Source organism: Vitis riparia, chromosome 12 (genome assembly GCF_004353265.1).
Source record: "Vitis riparia cultivar Riparia Gloire de Montpellier isolate 1030 chromosome 12, EGFV_Vit.rip_1.0, whole genome shotgun sequence".
Taxonomy (NCBI): Eukaryota; Viridiplantae; Streptophyta; class Magnoliopsida; order Vitales; family Vitaceae; genus Vitis; species Vitis riparia.
The window spans coordinates 8,693,740-8,708,321 of NC_048442.1; the positions used below are offsets into that span (position 1 = coordinate 8,693,740).

Sequence of the window (14,582 nt, forward strand, 5' to 3'; positions counted from 1 at the left end):
ACAAAAATAATTATAGTTAATTAAATTTGGTTAAGATATCATTTATTTTACATCTCATATTGATATAATTAATCAAGGTGACAATCATCATCTTTGTATACTTTTCACTTATTTATTATTGAGTCTCGTAAACACATTGATTAAGATGCTTGCTCAAGTGAGAGAGTCAACTTGTTCCTAATGACATACTTTTAAGTGTATATTTGTGTAAACACTAATTTCATATTTAATAATATGAATAACAAATACTCATCTCATTTTATCACGGATAGAGTATTGTATATCAAAATAATAATGATCTAATTACATGTGATAAATATAAATTATAACTTACGCAATCCTTATAATTCTATGCATGCACAAATTTCATGAAGTCTTGCAATACAAGCAAAACAATAGGAAAAATAATGCGAAACAAAAATTTTATTAAAATTGATAAATTGTCAGGTACGATCTTTATGGTTATATTCTTTTACAAAAGAATATATCCTTATAATTCTTTCACCTTGATCACAATTTGAATAACGATGATGAAAATACTTCATTGATTTTAGAGATCAATTGAAGGCTACAAGTGGCTTATTCTTGAATGAACTCATTGAAAGACGAAGATTGCGTGCGTAGTACTTCTATCGTTTCTTAGACTTGCAATAAGAAGATTTTTTGAGGATTTTTCTTCTTTGTGAAGTCTCTTTTCCTGTGTAGAGTCATTTTTTACTAATCCCAATAAGTCCCCTCACAGAAAGAAGTTACCCCTATTTATAGGTGAAATTAAGAAATTAAATTTTGAAATTCCATTTAGTTGTTTAATTCAAATAATTTGGTTCCTTGAATTTAGAAATTTGTCTTTTCCATTAAGAAAATTTATCAATAAAAGAATATTCATATTTTATTTTTCTTTGGACTTCATTGGCAATATTTATTTCTTTTATAAATTTGTCAATGAGAAAATATTTATTTATCAATAAAATTTTGATTAGTTTTGATCATGGGTGAAAATTTCGATAGCAATTGATAGGATATTTCAATGGAAATATCTAATTTGTTGGTTTTTGTTAATTTTGACCAATATTTCACTTTTTTCACCAATATTTTGGGATTTTTCAGCATGATTATAAAAAGTATTTTTAACCTAAAAAGCGTTTTTGAAAAGAAAAAAAAATAGATATTTGACAAAATTTAGGAAACACTTTTAAAAATGTGAAAAATCACCCATAATATTGAAAAATCACTTCAAATATTTTCTAAAGAAACATTTGAATAGAAAATATAATTCTATTACAAACACTTTGAATAGAAATACTATCAAACACATTCTTAGTATGATTAGTTACCATATATATTAATTTTCACCTTAATCAGTTCCATTCACATATCCACAAGATAAATTAAGTTTAACTTGCTCATTTCTGGTTTGTATTTCTTTGGTGCATTTGGCCACTGCACGGACCACTTCATTACATGAATGATGAGCAAAACAAAACCCACAACTTCAACCAAAGTTCATACAAAAACATTCTATCTTAAAAGTATGAAAATATAAAGAACTGACTTAAGAGACAACCTATACATACTTGTATACTAAACACACATACATGGTAAGAAATCAGAGAATTTATCAGAGTTGTGTGAAACAGCAAAAATCACACTAAAGCAGAAAAGAAACACTATTCTTCACCTGCCCTCTCCAATAATCTCATGGATTCAGTTTTATTGGCAGTTAATGCAGAACAGTCTGTATCAACTGCCATGCTGATACTTGGTGAATTCAAATCGCTATTTTCACTCATAAAGCTGGATACATCATTGAACTTCCAATCTGTTAAGTATCCGGGCTTTGTTGTAACTCTGGACACTTCAATATCTCCTGAAAGCATTGCCACCACACGGGACATTGGTGGCCGTAGTGTCGGTGATGTCTGAGTGCACAGAAGAGCGACTCCTATTCATTCTTGTTGCTTCTTCTTCACTGAATTCTGATAATCTTGAGTCTACCAGTTCAAGTTCACGGTTGGTTTCATGTAGCTGCCAAGCCTATGAATAAGGAAAAGAACTAGTTCTTAGATCCTATTAAATTTGAAAAGGGACTAAATTCAAATGATCTCTGAACCAAAATGGAAAGATCCAATTTCCACAATCTGTCTAGAAATGACCTTAACATGTCCAAGAGATCTAATGAAGCCTAATTTTCTTTATAAATTATCAGGGAATCAGAACATGTATGCTTAAGTATGGTAGAGCCCCTAATCACTATGAGTACCATAACAATTACTGGTATGAAGACATTTCATAAGATAAAACAGAGTCCAAGGGGTAAAAATATCATACCCATTCAAGAAGATAAGTCTTTTCTTCTTCCAAGCTTGTATCAGAATTTGGCCTTCCACTGACAATCTCTAGAGTTACAACACCAAAACCAAACACATCGGCCTTTTCTGTGAGGTGACCACGCATTGCATACTCCGGTGCAAGATACCCACTACATCAGTAGCATAAAATCTCAGTTTTAAAACTTTGATGATACCTGAAAAAAAAAATCCAAAAAAAAAAAAAAAAAACAGAACAAAAAAGGGACTAAGGGCCTTGACTCTCAAGGATCTTACATTGTGCCTGCAACACGGGTGCTTATGTGAGTCTTCGTATCATCATACAGTTTGGCCAAACCAAAATCTGAAATCTTAGGGTTGAGATAATAGTCAAGCAGAATATTGCTGGCCTTCACATCTCTGTGTACAATGCGAAGTCGCGATTCCTCATGAAGATAGGCTAGACCCCTGGCTACACCCAAGCATATATCATAACGGGTTCGCCAAACAAGGTCCAAATTTCCCTCTCCTGTTCATGAATAACAACCATAACTGTATTCATTTTGTTTTCTTAAGAAAATGTCACGATGGCTAGAGCTGCTAAGGTGCTAACTCTTACCAAATAGTGCTTGATCAAGGCTCTTGTTTTCAAGATACTCATAGACAAGTGATTGGTTTACTCCTTCAATGCAGCACCCATACAATTTCACAAGGTTACGATGTTGCACAGCTGATATGGTTGCAATCTCTGTTACAAACTGATTCTTTCCTTGGTGGGATGATACAGATAGTTGCTTTACAGCAACAACTCTTCCATCAGAAAGTGTCCCCTAAAAAATTGAATATAAAATTATTACAAAAAAAAAAAAGAATGATTGAGAAAAATCCCATGTTTGTAATCATACTCATAATCATAAAAAAATATATAGGCTCAATAGGATAATGACCTACCTTATAGACAGGTCCAAATCCACCCTCTCCAAGCTTATTAGAAGGACTGAAGTCTCCAGTGGCATTTTTTAGTTCAGCATAACTAAAAGTGTATGGCCTAGCCTCCATACCTAGAAGCTCTGCAAATTTCAAACAAAGCACAATCAATTGTGAATCTGTTCACTGATTTCTTACCTAATCAACATGTCTTTGCAAATGCAAAATTATCTTTGACAACTGGATGTTGATCTGCAAGAACTTGTATATTCTTTGGCAAGATGTTTGGATGCCTCTTTTTAACATGCATCAGAATACACGTTATTGCAAAATATTTTAATTCTAGAACTGATCTTTAGCTTAAATGTAGTTCAATAGGAGATAAATAGATAGAAGTAACTAATGTCCTTCTCTAATTGTCAAAAAACAAGTGGGTTCTTTAAACTGCCTTTTATCTCCGACTTTTGGTAAAGAAAAAAGGGAAAATCATCTAACCATACACCAACTACAAAAAATATGAGATTTTGGAACTTTACTTTTTTCTTTTTGATTTTGGTGTAAAATGGGAAAAAATATTGTCTATTCATGCACTTCAATAGTGCTTTCAAATTTGTTTCACAATTACCCTCAAAAGTAAAGGACAAAGTACACACCAATTTACTACCACCTGTTAACAAGTACATGTGTAATTTATTTTTATTATTTTTCTCACATCAATATATCTCCCTTACCACTTGTCACGTTTCCATTTTTTTTTTCCTCTCCTACCACCATAATCCATTATCACCTATTATAGTTTTTATTATTATTTTTATTTTTTGTCTTTATATTTTTTTTAATATGCTCGTGCATTTTTTAATAAAACTTCTTTAATTTTAATTTATTTTTACTCTCTAATTTGTCTATATTTATTGATTTTAATTATTTTTTTGACATATTAAACTTAAAATGATAATATATAATAAATAATTAATATAAAAAATTAAATAAAAACAAAATATATAATGTACAAAAATGAAAATATTATCCCACAAATAATAATGATTTTAAATATTAATTATAATAATACATTTTATAAATTAAGGTTTAAATTTAAAAACTCCATTTTATTATTTAGAAGTTTATGATATAAGATTTTTTATATTAAAACTAAACAAAAGATTTATTTATTTTGTAAATTCTATCACATGTAAAAGTAAAAATATCATCGTAATACTATTTTATTATTTACATTATTTTTCTTTTAATTTTTATTTTAAATTTATCATATCAAAATCACAATAAGTGACGGTGCTTTTATCATTTTTCTTATGATTTTAAATTGATTGTGGATCTAACTTTTTTTTTTTTTTTTTGTTAAAATCTTTAATTTTTAGTTAAAATAAAATATAAAAGAAAATATATTTTTCATAAAAAATTGTATTTAACCTTTTATATTAATTTAATAAAAAATAGGTACATCCTTAAAAAAAAAGGTAAATTAATGTTTAGGAGAACCGAAAACACTATCATACTTATCATGGTGTATATATTCCTTTGGGACTCTTGATAAGTAATTGGAGGTCTTTGCCCACCCCAAAAATAACTTTGGGATTCTATGTATATCCATTCTTAGAGTAACCAAGACCCCTATTTTCATTTTCATGGTTCATATATTCCTTTGGGGACCCTTGAGAAGGAATTAGAGGTTATTCTCCACCCTAAAACGGATATTGGAACCCAAGGTACATCCAAAAACAATTTGGTACATCATTTATAAAATTTGGTACATATTTAATAAAATTTGGCACATCCTTAAAACAATTTTGTACATCCAATCCATGAGCTACCAGGACCTCTATATTATTACCCATGGTTTGTTTATTTCTTTAGGGATCTTTAGGAAGTAATTAGAGGTCGTTCCCTACTTAGAAACGAACTTTGGAACCTTAGGTACATCCTTAAGGAAATTTGGTACATCGTTAAGAAATTTTGGTACATCCAATCCTCAGGCTATTGAGACCCTTATCTATCTTCCTATGGTCTATATTATCCTTTGAGGACCTTTAGGTAGTGATTGAAGGTCATTCCCCACATCGGAACGAACTTTGGCACTCTTGGTACATCCTTTACAAAATTTGGTACGTCCTTAAAAATATTTTGTACATACTTGAGTTATTGAAACCTCTATCTTATTACCCATGGTTCGATTATTCCTTTAGGGATCTTTGAGAAGTGATTGGAGATTGTTCCCCACTCCGAAATGGACTATGAAACCCTAGGTACATCATTGAGAAAATTTGATACATTCAATCCTTGAGCTAACGGAACACTTATCTCCATTTCCATAGTCCATTTCTTCATTTGGAGACCCTTAGGAAGTTATTGAAGGTCGTTCCCCATCTCATAACGGACTTTGGCAACATTGGTACATCCTTTTCAAAATTTGGTACATCTTTGACAAAATTTGGTACTTCTTTCACAAAATTTGGTACATTGTGAAGGATATACCAAATTTTGTGAAGGATGTACCAAGGGTTCCAAAGTACATTCTGAGGTGGAGATCGACCCCCAATCACTTATTGGTTTTAAAATGAAATCATGTATCATCCATGTTCAGATGGGGGACCTAAAAACAATAGGATCAGATGTACAAAATTTAATGAATGATGTACCAAATTTTGAAAAGGATGTACCAAGCGTTCCAAAGTGCGTTCTGAGGCGAGGATCGACCCCCAATCACTTCCTTATAGGTTTCTAAATGAAATTATGGATCATCATGTTCAGATGAGGGTCCTAGAAGCGATAGGATGGGATGTACCAAATTTAATGAAGAATGTACCAAATTTAATGAAAGATGTACCAAATTTTGTGAAGGATATACCAAGGGTTCCAAAGTGCGTTCCAAAATGGGGATCAGCCCCCAATCACTTCCTTATGGGTTCCAAAATGAAATCACGAACCATCCATGTTCAGATGGGGGTCCTGAAAGCAATAGGTTCGGATGCATCAAATTTAATGAAGAATGTACCAAGGGTTCAAAAGTGCGTTTCGATGTGGGGATCGGCTCCCAATCACTTCCTTATGGGTTTCAAAATGAAATCATGGACCATTCATGTTCAGTTGGGGATCTCGAAAACAATAAGATCGGATGTACCAAATTTAATGAAAGATATACCAAATTTTGTGAAGGATGTACAAAGGGTTCCAGAGTGCGTTTCAAGATGAAAATCAGCCCCCAAACACTTCTTTATGGATTTCTAAATGAAATTATGGACCATCCATGTTCAGATGGAGGTCCCGGAAGCGATAGGATGGGATGAACAAAAATTTAATGAAGAATGTACCAAATTTAATGAAGGATGTACCAAATTTTGTGAAGAATGTACCAAGGGTTCCAAAGTGTGTTTTGAGGTGGGGATTGACCCCCTAACACTTTCTTATGGGTTCCAAAATGAAATCATGGACCATCGAAGTTTAGATGGGGGTCCCATAAGCAATAGGATCGGATATACCAAATTTTGTTAAGGATGTACCAAGGGTTCCAAAGTGCGTTTTAAGGTGGGGATCAGCCCCCAATCACTTCCTTATGGGTTTCTAAATGAAATTATGGACCATCCATGTTCAGATGGGGGTCCCGGAAGCAATAGGATAGGATGTACCAAATTTAATGAAGGGTGTATCAAATTTTGTAAAGGATGTACCAAGGGTTCCAAAGTACATTTCGAGGTGGGGATCGGCCCCCAAACACTTTCTTATGGGTTCCAAAATGAAATCATGGACCATCCATGTTCAGATGGGGGTCCCATAAGCAAAGGATCAGATGTACCAAATTTTTATAAGGATGTACCAAATTTTGTTAAGGATGTACCAAGGGTTCCAAAGTGCGTTCCGAGGTGGGGATTGGTCTCCAATCACTTTCTTATGGGTTTCTAAATGAAATTATGGATCATTCATGTTTAGATGGGGGTCCCGAAAGTGATAGGATCGGATGTACCAAATTTAATGAAGGATGTACCCAATTTTGTGAAGGATGTGCCAAATCCTTGAGGTGGGGATTGACTTCGTGTTATGTGAGGAGTCGGTAAAAGGGAGGTTGACCCATTAAAACATTGGGAAGGCATTTGAACATTTACACCTTATCCTTAGAATAAATGAATTTTTTTATATACAATAACATGAGTTTGGTATGTTATGTGCAAAAGGCAATCTAGGGGCACACCTTCCATTTCAAAGACATGTCTATGGTTGAATGACATTATATTACTATGCTACATACAAAAGGCAAAGTAGGGGTGCACCCTTAGTTGTATAGGCATGTCCATGGGTATGATAACATTATTTTGGTATACTAAATGTAGTATGCAAACTAGGGGCACACCCTTGATTTTAGAGGCATGCCTATTGTTAAAACCATTATATTGGTAGGCTATGTGCACTAGTCAAGAGCACAACCTTCATGGAAGACACATGAATATGGGTGAAAAAATTATTTTTGTTAAGCTATGTGCAATAAGAAAAAGATAGGCATGACTCTCGATCGAGGCATGCCTTTAGGATGACTAGATTTGAGGTGTGGGTTGGTCAGTAAGGCAAATGGAGGCATGCCGATAGCTTGAAAGGTTGGCCCTTAACGTTCATATGAAATAAGCGATGGAAATGATTGCTTGTTGATTTAAAATCATAGATTTTTTTGAAAGAATTTTTTTTTAAGTATTTATCATTTTTTTAAAAATTTTAATTGTTCATTTTTAATTTTTTTATTTATTTTAAATCTATATTATCATTTTATTTTATATTATCTTTTTATTTTTAACTACTTTTTTTATTTAGCTCATTATAGGAAACTAGCTAGTATATTTTGTTTCATTCACATAAATTTGAATCTGCATTATAAAATGGTACCAGTTGAATCTCTATACCAAAAATTTGGTACATCTAATCCTTGAGCTACCAGGATCCCTATCTTATAACCATGGTCCATTAATTTCTTTAAGGATCTTTGGAAAGTGATTGGAGGTTGTTTCCTACTCTGAAACAAACTTTGGAACCCTAGGTACATTCTTAAGAAAATTTGATACATCAAATCCTTGAGCTAATGGCACACCTAAATTTCTTCCTATGGTTCATTTATTTCTTTGGACAACCTTAGAAAGTGATTGGAGGTCGTTCCCCACTTCGGAATGGACATTGGCCCTTTTGGTACATCATTTACAAAATTTGGTACATCGTTAAAAAAATTTGGTACATCCAATCCTTAAGCTATCAAAACCTCTATCTTATTACCCATGGTTTGTTTATTCCTTTAGGGGTCTTTGAGAAGTGATTTGAGATCGTTCCCTACTTCGAAACAAACTTTGGAACCTTTAGTACATCCTTCACAAAATCTGGTACATCCTTCATTAAATTTGGTACATTCGATCCTATTACTTATGGGACCCCATCTGAACATGGATGATCAATGATTTCATTTTGGGAACCCATAAGGAAGTGATTGGGGGCCGATCCCCACCTTGGAACGTAGTAGTTTGGAATCCTTGGCACATCCTTCACAAAATTTGATACATCCTTCATTAAATTGGGTACATCTGATCCTATTGCTTCCGGGACCCCCATTTGAACATGGATGATCCATAATTTCATTTAGAAACCCATAAGGAAGTGATTGGGGGCCGATCTCCTCCTTAAAACGCACTTTGGAACCCTTAGTACATATTTCACAAAATTTGGTACATCTTTCATTAAATTTGGTATATCCGATCCTATCACTTCTAGGGCCCCCATCTAAACATGGATGGTCCATAATTTCATTTAGAAACCCATAAGAAAGTGATTAGGGGCCGATCCCCACCTCGGAACGCACTTTGGAACCCTTGGTACATCCTTCCCAAAATTTGGTACATCCTTTATTAAATTTGGTACATCCGATCCTATCACTTCCGGCACCCCCATCTGAACATGGATGGTCCATAATTTTATTTTGGAACCCATAAGGAAGTGTTTGGGGGCCGATCCCCACCTTGGAACGCACTTTGGAACCCTTGGTACATCCTTCACAAAATTTGGTACGTCATTCGCAAAATTTGGTACATATTTTATTAAATTTGGTACATTCAATCTTATTGCTTCCGAGTCCCCCATCTAGACATGGATGGTCCATGATTTCATTTTGGAACCCATAAGGATGTGATTGGGGGCCGATCCCCACCTCAGAATGCACTTTGGAACCCTTGGTACATTCTTCACAAAATTTGATACATCCTTCATTAAATTTGATGCATCCGATCCTATTGTTTCTGGGACCCCCATTTGAACATGGATGGTCCATGATTTCATTTTGGCACCCATAAGGAAGTGATTGGGGGCTGATCCCTACCTTAGAACGCACTTTTGAACGCTTGGTACATCCTTCACAAAATTTGGTACATCCTTCATTAAATTTGGTACATCCGATCATATTGTTTTCGGGTCCCCCATCTGAACATAGATGACACATGATTTCATTTTGAAACCCATAAGAAAGTGATTGGGGGCTGATCCCCACCTTGAAATGCACTTTAGAACCCTTCGTACATCATTCACAAAATTTGGTACATCCTTCATAATGTATCAAATTTTGTGAAGGATGTACCAAATTTTGTAAATAATGTACCAAATTTTATAAAGGATGTACCAATGTTGCCAAAGTCCGTTATGAGGTGGGAAACGACCTTCAATAACTTTTTGAGGGTCTCCAAAGGAAGAAATGGACTATGGAAATGGAGATAAGTGTTCCAAAATCCATTTCGGAGTAGGAAACGATCTCTAATCACTTCCCAAAGATCCCTAAAGGAATAAACGGACCATGGGTAATAAGATAAAAGTTTCAATAGCTCAAGTATGTACCAAATATTTTTAAGGATGTACCAAATTTTGTAAATGATGTACTAAGAGTGCCAAAGTTCGTTCCGATGTGGGGAATGACCTTCAATCACTATCTAAGGGTCCTCAAAGGATAATATGGACCATGAGAAGATAGACAGGGGTCTTGATAGCCCGATGATTGGATGTACCAAAATTTCTTAACGATGTACCAAATTTCCTTAAGGATGTACCTAGGGTTCCAAAGTTTGTTTCAGAGTAGGGAACGACCTCTAATTACTTCCTAAAGATCCCTGAAGAAATAAACGAACCACGGGTAATAATATAAAGGTCCTGGTAGCTCATGGATTGGATGTACAAAATTGTTTTAAGGATGTGCCAAATTTTATGAAATATGTACCAAATTTTATAAATAATGTACCAAATTGTCTTTAGGATGTACCGTGGGTTCCAATGTTTGTTTTAGGGTGGAGAATAACCTCTAATTCCTTTTCAAGGGTCCCCAAAAGAATATATGAACTATGAAAATGAAAATAGGGGTCTTGGTTCCTCTAAGAATGGATATGCCTAGGATCCCAAAGTTCTTTTTGAGGTGGGCAAAAACCTTTAATTGCTTATCAAGGGTTCTAAAGGAATATATACACCATGATAAGTACGATAGTATTTCCGGTTCTCCTAAGCATTAATTTACCTTTTTTTTTTTTTTAAGGATGTACCTATTTTTTATGAAATTAATATAAAATATAAATACAATGTTTTATGAAAAATATATTTTCTTTTATATTTTATTTTAATTAAAAATTAAATATTTTAACCAAAAAAAAGTTAGATCCAGAATCAATTTAAAATCATAAGAAAAATGATAAAAGCACCATCACTTATTATGATTTTGGTATGATAAATTTAAAATGAAAATTAAAAGAAAAATAATGTAAATAATAAAATAGTATTACAATGATATTTTTACTTTTACATGTGATAGAATTTACAAAATAAATAAATCTTTTGTTTAGTATTAATATAAAAAATCTTATATCATAAACTTCTAAATAATAAAATGGAAATTTTAAATTTAAACCTTAATTTATAAAATGTATTATTATAATTAATATTTAAAATCATTATTATTTGTGGGATGATAATTTCATTTTTGTCCATTATATATATATATATATATATATATATATATATATATATATATTATTTGTTATATTAATTATTTATTACATGTTATCATTTTAAGTTTAATATGTCAAAAAAATAATTAAAATCAATAAATATAGACAAATTAAAGAGTAAAAATAAAATAAAATTAAAGAAGTTTTATGAGAAAATGCACGAGCATATTAAAAAGAATATAAAGGAAAAAAAGAAAAATAATAATAAAAACTATAATAGGTGACAATGGATTATGGTGGTAGGAGAGGAAAAAAAAAGAAAAAAAAGAAAAAAGAAAAAAGAAAAAATTGGAAACGAGACAAGTAGTAAGAGAGATATATTGATGTGAGAAAAATAATAAAATTAAATAACCCATGTACTTGTTAGCAGATAGTATTAAATTGGTGTGTACCTTGTCCTTTACTTTTGAGGGTAATTATGGAACAAATTTGAAAGCACTATTGGAGTGCATGAATAGACAATACTTTTTTCCATTTTACACTAAAATTAAAAAGAAAAAAGTAAAGTTCCAAAATCTCATATTTTTTGTAATTGGTGTATGGTTAGATGATTTTCCCAAGAAAGAAAAAAAAAAAAAGAAATGCTCCACAAAGACAGTAGTGGTTTACACCTCTGTTTTATATCTAATACGATAATTAGAAAAGAAAAAAAAAACATAGGTATACACTAGATGTTAAATGTCCTAAGCAAGCATCTATACACCAACACCAGTGAAAACATGAAAAGCACTTTCAAATAACGGGCATCTATACACCAACACTAGGGAAAACAAGAAAAAGTACTTGCAAATAACGTCATAGTGGGCTCTGAAACCCAATTCAGAAGTCAGAGCACTAACAATATGAACACAACATAACGTTTTGCATTACCTTCGTCTTGGTTTTCATATGGCTTTTTTCTTCTTAGAACGAAATAATAAACAGAGAAAACAGCTAGAAAGCACACAAGTCCAAGGGCAACAGCAATTCCAACTATCAAACCAGTCCTATTCTTCTTCCCATTTGGAGCAGTGTTAGGCACAGTAGGCTCAAAATCTGTGTAAATTTAGCAATCAGTCAGTATCAGTATGAAAGTAGATCAACATTTTAGTTACTGATTTGCATCAAATAGTTTCTAATTACATTACTTGGGGTAGCACTCATTGCTGAAATAGAAGGTCCATATGTCCCTTGAGCAGGTACACAGCAAGTCCCTTTTCCAGCCCAAAAGAGATGGATTTCAATGTAATTTTCCAATACCTGAGCCGTGAATTCTTTCTTAACAGCTTGGAAAGAGACCCCTCCTGCCTCCTTTCTTATGTCAAAATCTTTTAAAATTAAATCTCCCTGGAATAAATGAATTAAAACATAGATAAAAAAAAAATTAAAAAAAAAGGGAAACATATTGGAGAATGTCTTCATAGGAATTTGGGAATAGAAGAATTCATTTAAGTTTCATTCACTATGCCACAACCTGAGATTATATCATGAAGGAATCAGGATATTGATAGTTGAGGGAACATATTTTGTATAAGAAAGAAGCTGGAATTTTCATTCTATAATTGTTATTGTTAAGAAAACTTTTAGGAGTTATTCTCAATATTCTGGCACTTTAAGTACCTATTGAATCAATAAATCACCAAGAAAAAAAAAAAGAAATAAAAATAAATTGCAATATCAAGATCTGTCGAAATTTTTCAAAATAATTACAAATTGATTCGAAGTAATGATGAATTACAACCTACTACTAGGAAATAATCACAATGTTGGTTACTTTGAAGCTTGAGTTTAACAAAGAACTGTCGAAACACAGTTTCTTGCACAAGTCCTTGTTTCAATACTAACCTGGATATAAATATCAAAGACACGCCTTCCAAGACTCTTCCAAGAATTTGAATTAACAATTGCTGTCTCTGCAAATTGGAGGGTCAAAGTATTATTTGGAAAGCATCATAGAGTTTCATTCTAGAAGAATTCCAATTGAAAATTAAAGAAATTGGAATTGGTGTATTCTGATGTTTGCGGACCCATGGAAACAAACTCATTAGGCTGTAATAAATACTTTGTTACTTTTATTGACGACGTTTCACAAAAGATGTGGATATACCTGATGCATACAAAAAACCAAGCACTCTAGTATTTTCAACTATTTCATGTCATGGTAGAAAGAGAGATATGAAATCCACTAAAGCATCTTCGAACATATAATGGTGGAAAGTACATCTCCAAAGAATTTAAAGAATATTGCTCAAAGTATGGAATCAGACAGGAAAAGACAATTCCTGGTAAGCCACAAAACAACGACATTGCTGAACGGATGAATCAGACTATTGTGAAAAAAGTCTAGTGTATTTTGAAAATGGTTAAACTTCCTAAGCCATTTTGGGATGAAGCTGTCAAGACCACATTTTACCTAATTAATAGATCACCATCAGTTCCTTAGGACTTTGATATTCCTAAGAAAGTTTAGATTGTAAAAAATGTTTCACACTCTCACTTGAAGGTGTTTGGATGCAAAGCATTTATGCATGTACCTAAGGAGCAAAGATCAAAGCTTGATGATAAAGCAATTCCTTGCATCTTTGTCGGATATGGGGATGAGAAATTCAACTACAGGCTATGGGATCTAGAAAAGTAGAGATATGAAGATATTGAAGATATGGTGAAAAATGTGGATGGTGCAAAACTCACATATGAAGGTATTGCAGATTTAACACCTGGACAGACTCCATTAAAGGGTGCCACATATGAAATAAAGATGTCAGGATCATAACAAAGGACAAAATTGAAGAACAAGCCATTGGGGATGAGAAAAATATAGATGACAATAACATAGGAGGTGTTGATCAAGGGGAGCAAACCCCTCCACCAAAATAAGGACCTCAATTGAGACTAACTACCAGAGAACATCTACCATTTACAAGGTATCCTAATTCTGAATATATTTTAATTACTGATGAGAAAAAGCCTAAAAGCTTCCAGAAAGTGTAGTCTTACAAAGATAAAGACTGTCAGATAAAAGTCATGCAAGAAGAGATGAATTCCTTGTGGAAGAACAATACATACGAGTTGACAAAACTACCAAAGGGGAGGAAAGCACTCAAGAATAATAACTGTTCAAACTAAAAAAAGACGACGAGAAGCTATTGAAGTACAAGGCTCGATTAGTAGTGAAATGATTCGGTCAAAAACAAGGTATTAACTTTGATGAAATATTTTCACCTATTGTGAAAATGTGTTCAATTTGAGTTATACTGGGATTAGCAACAAGTATGAATCTCAAATTAGAGCAACTTGACATAAAGACTGCATTTCTGCATGATGATCTTGATGAAGAGATCTTTATAGAGCA

General features: G+C 32.8%; 1 pseudogene; it reads right to left on the reverse strand.

The window, feature by feature from the left end:
- Positions 1-1,606: 1,606 nt before the first annotated feature.
- LOC117925945 lies at positions 1,607-13,537 on the reverse strand (annotated as a pseudogene).
- Between the last annotated feature and the right edge of the window lie 1,045 nt (positions 13,538-14,582).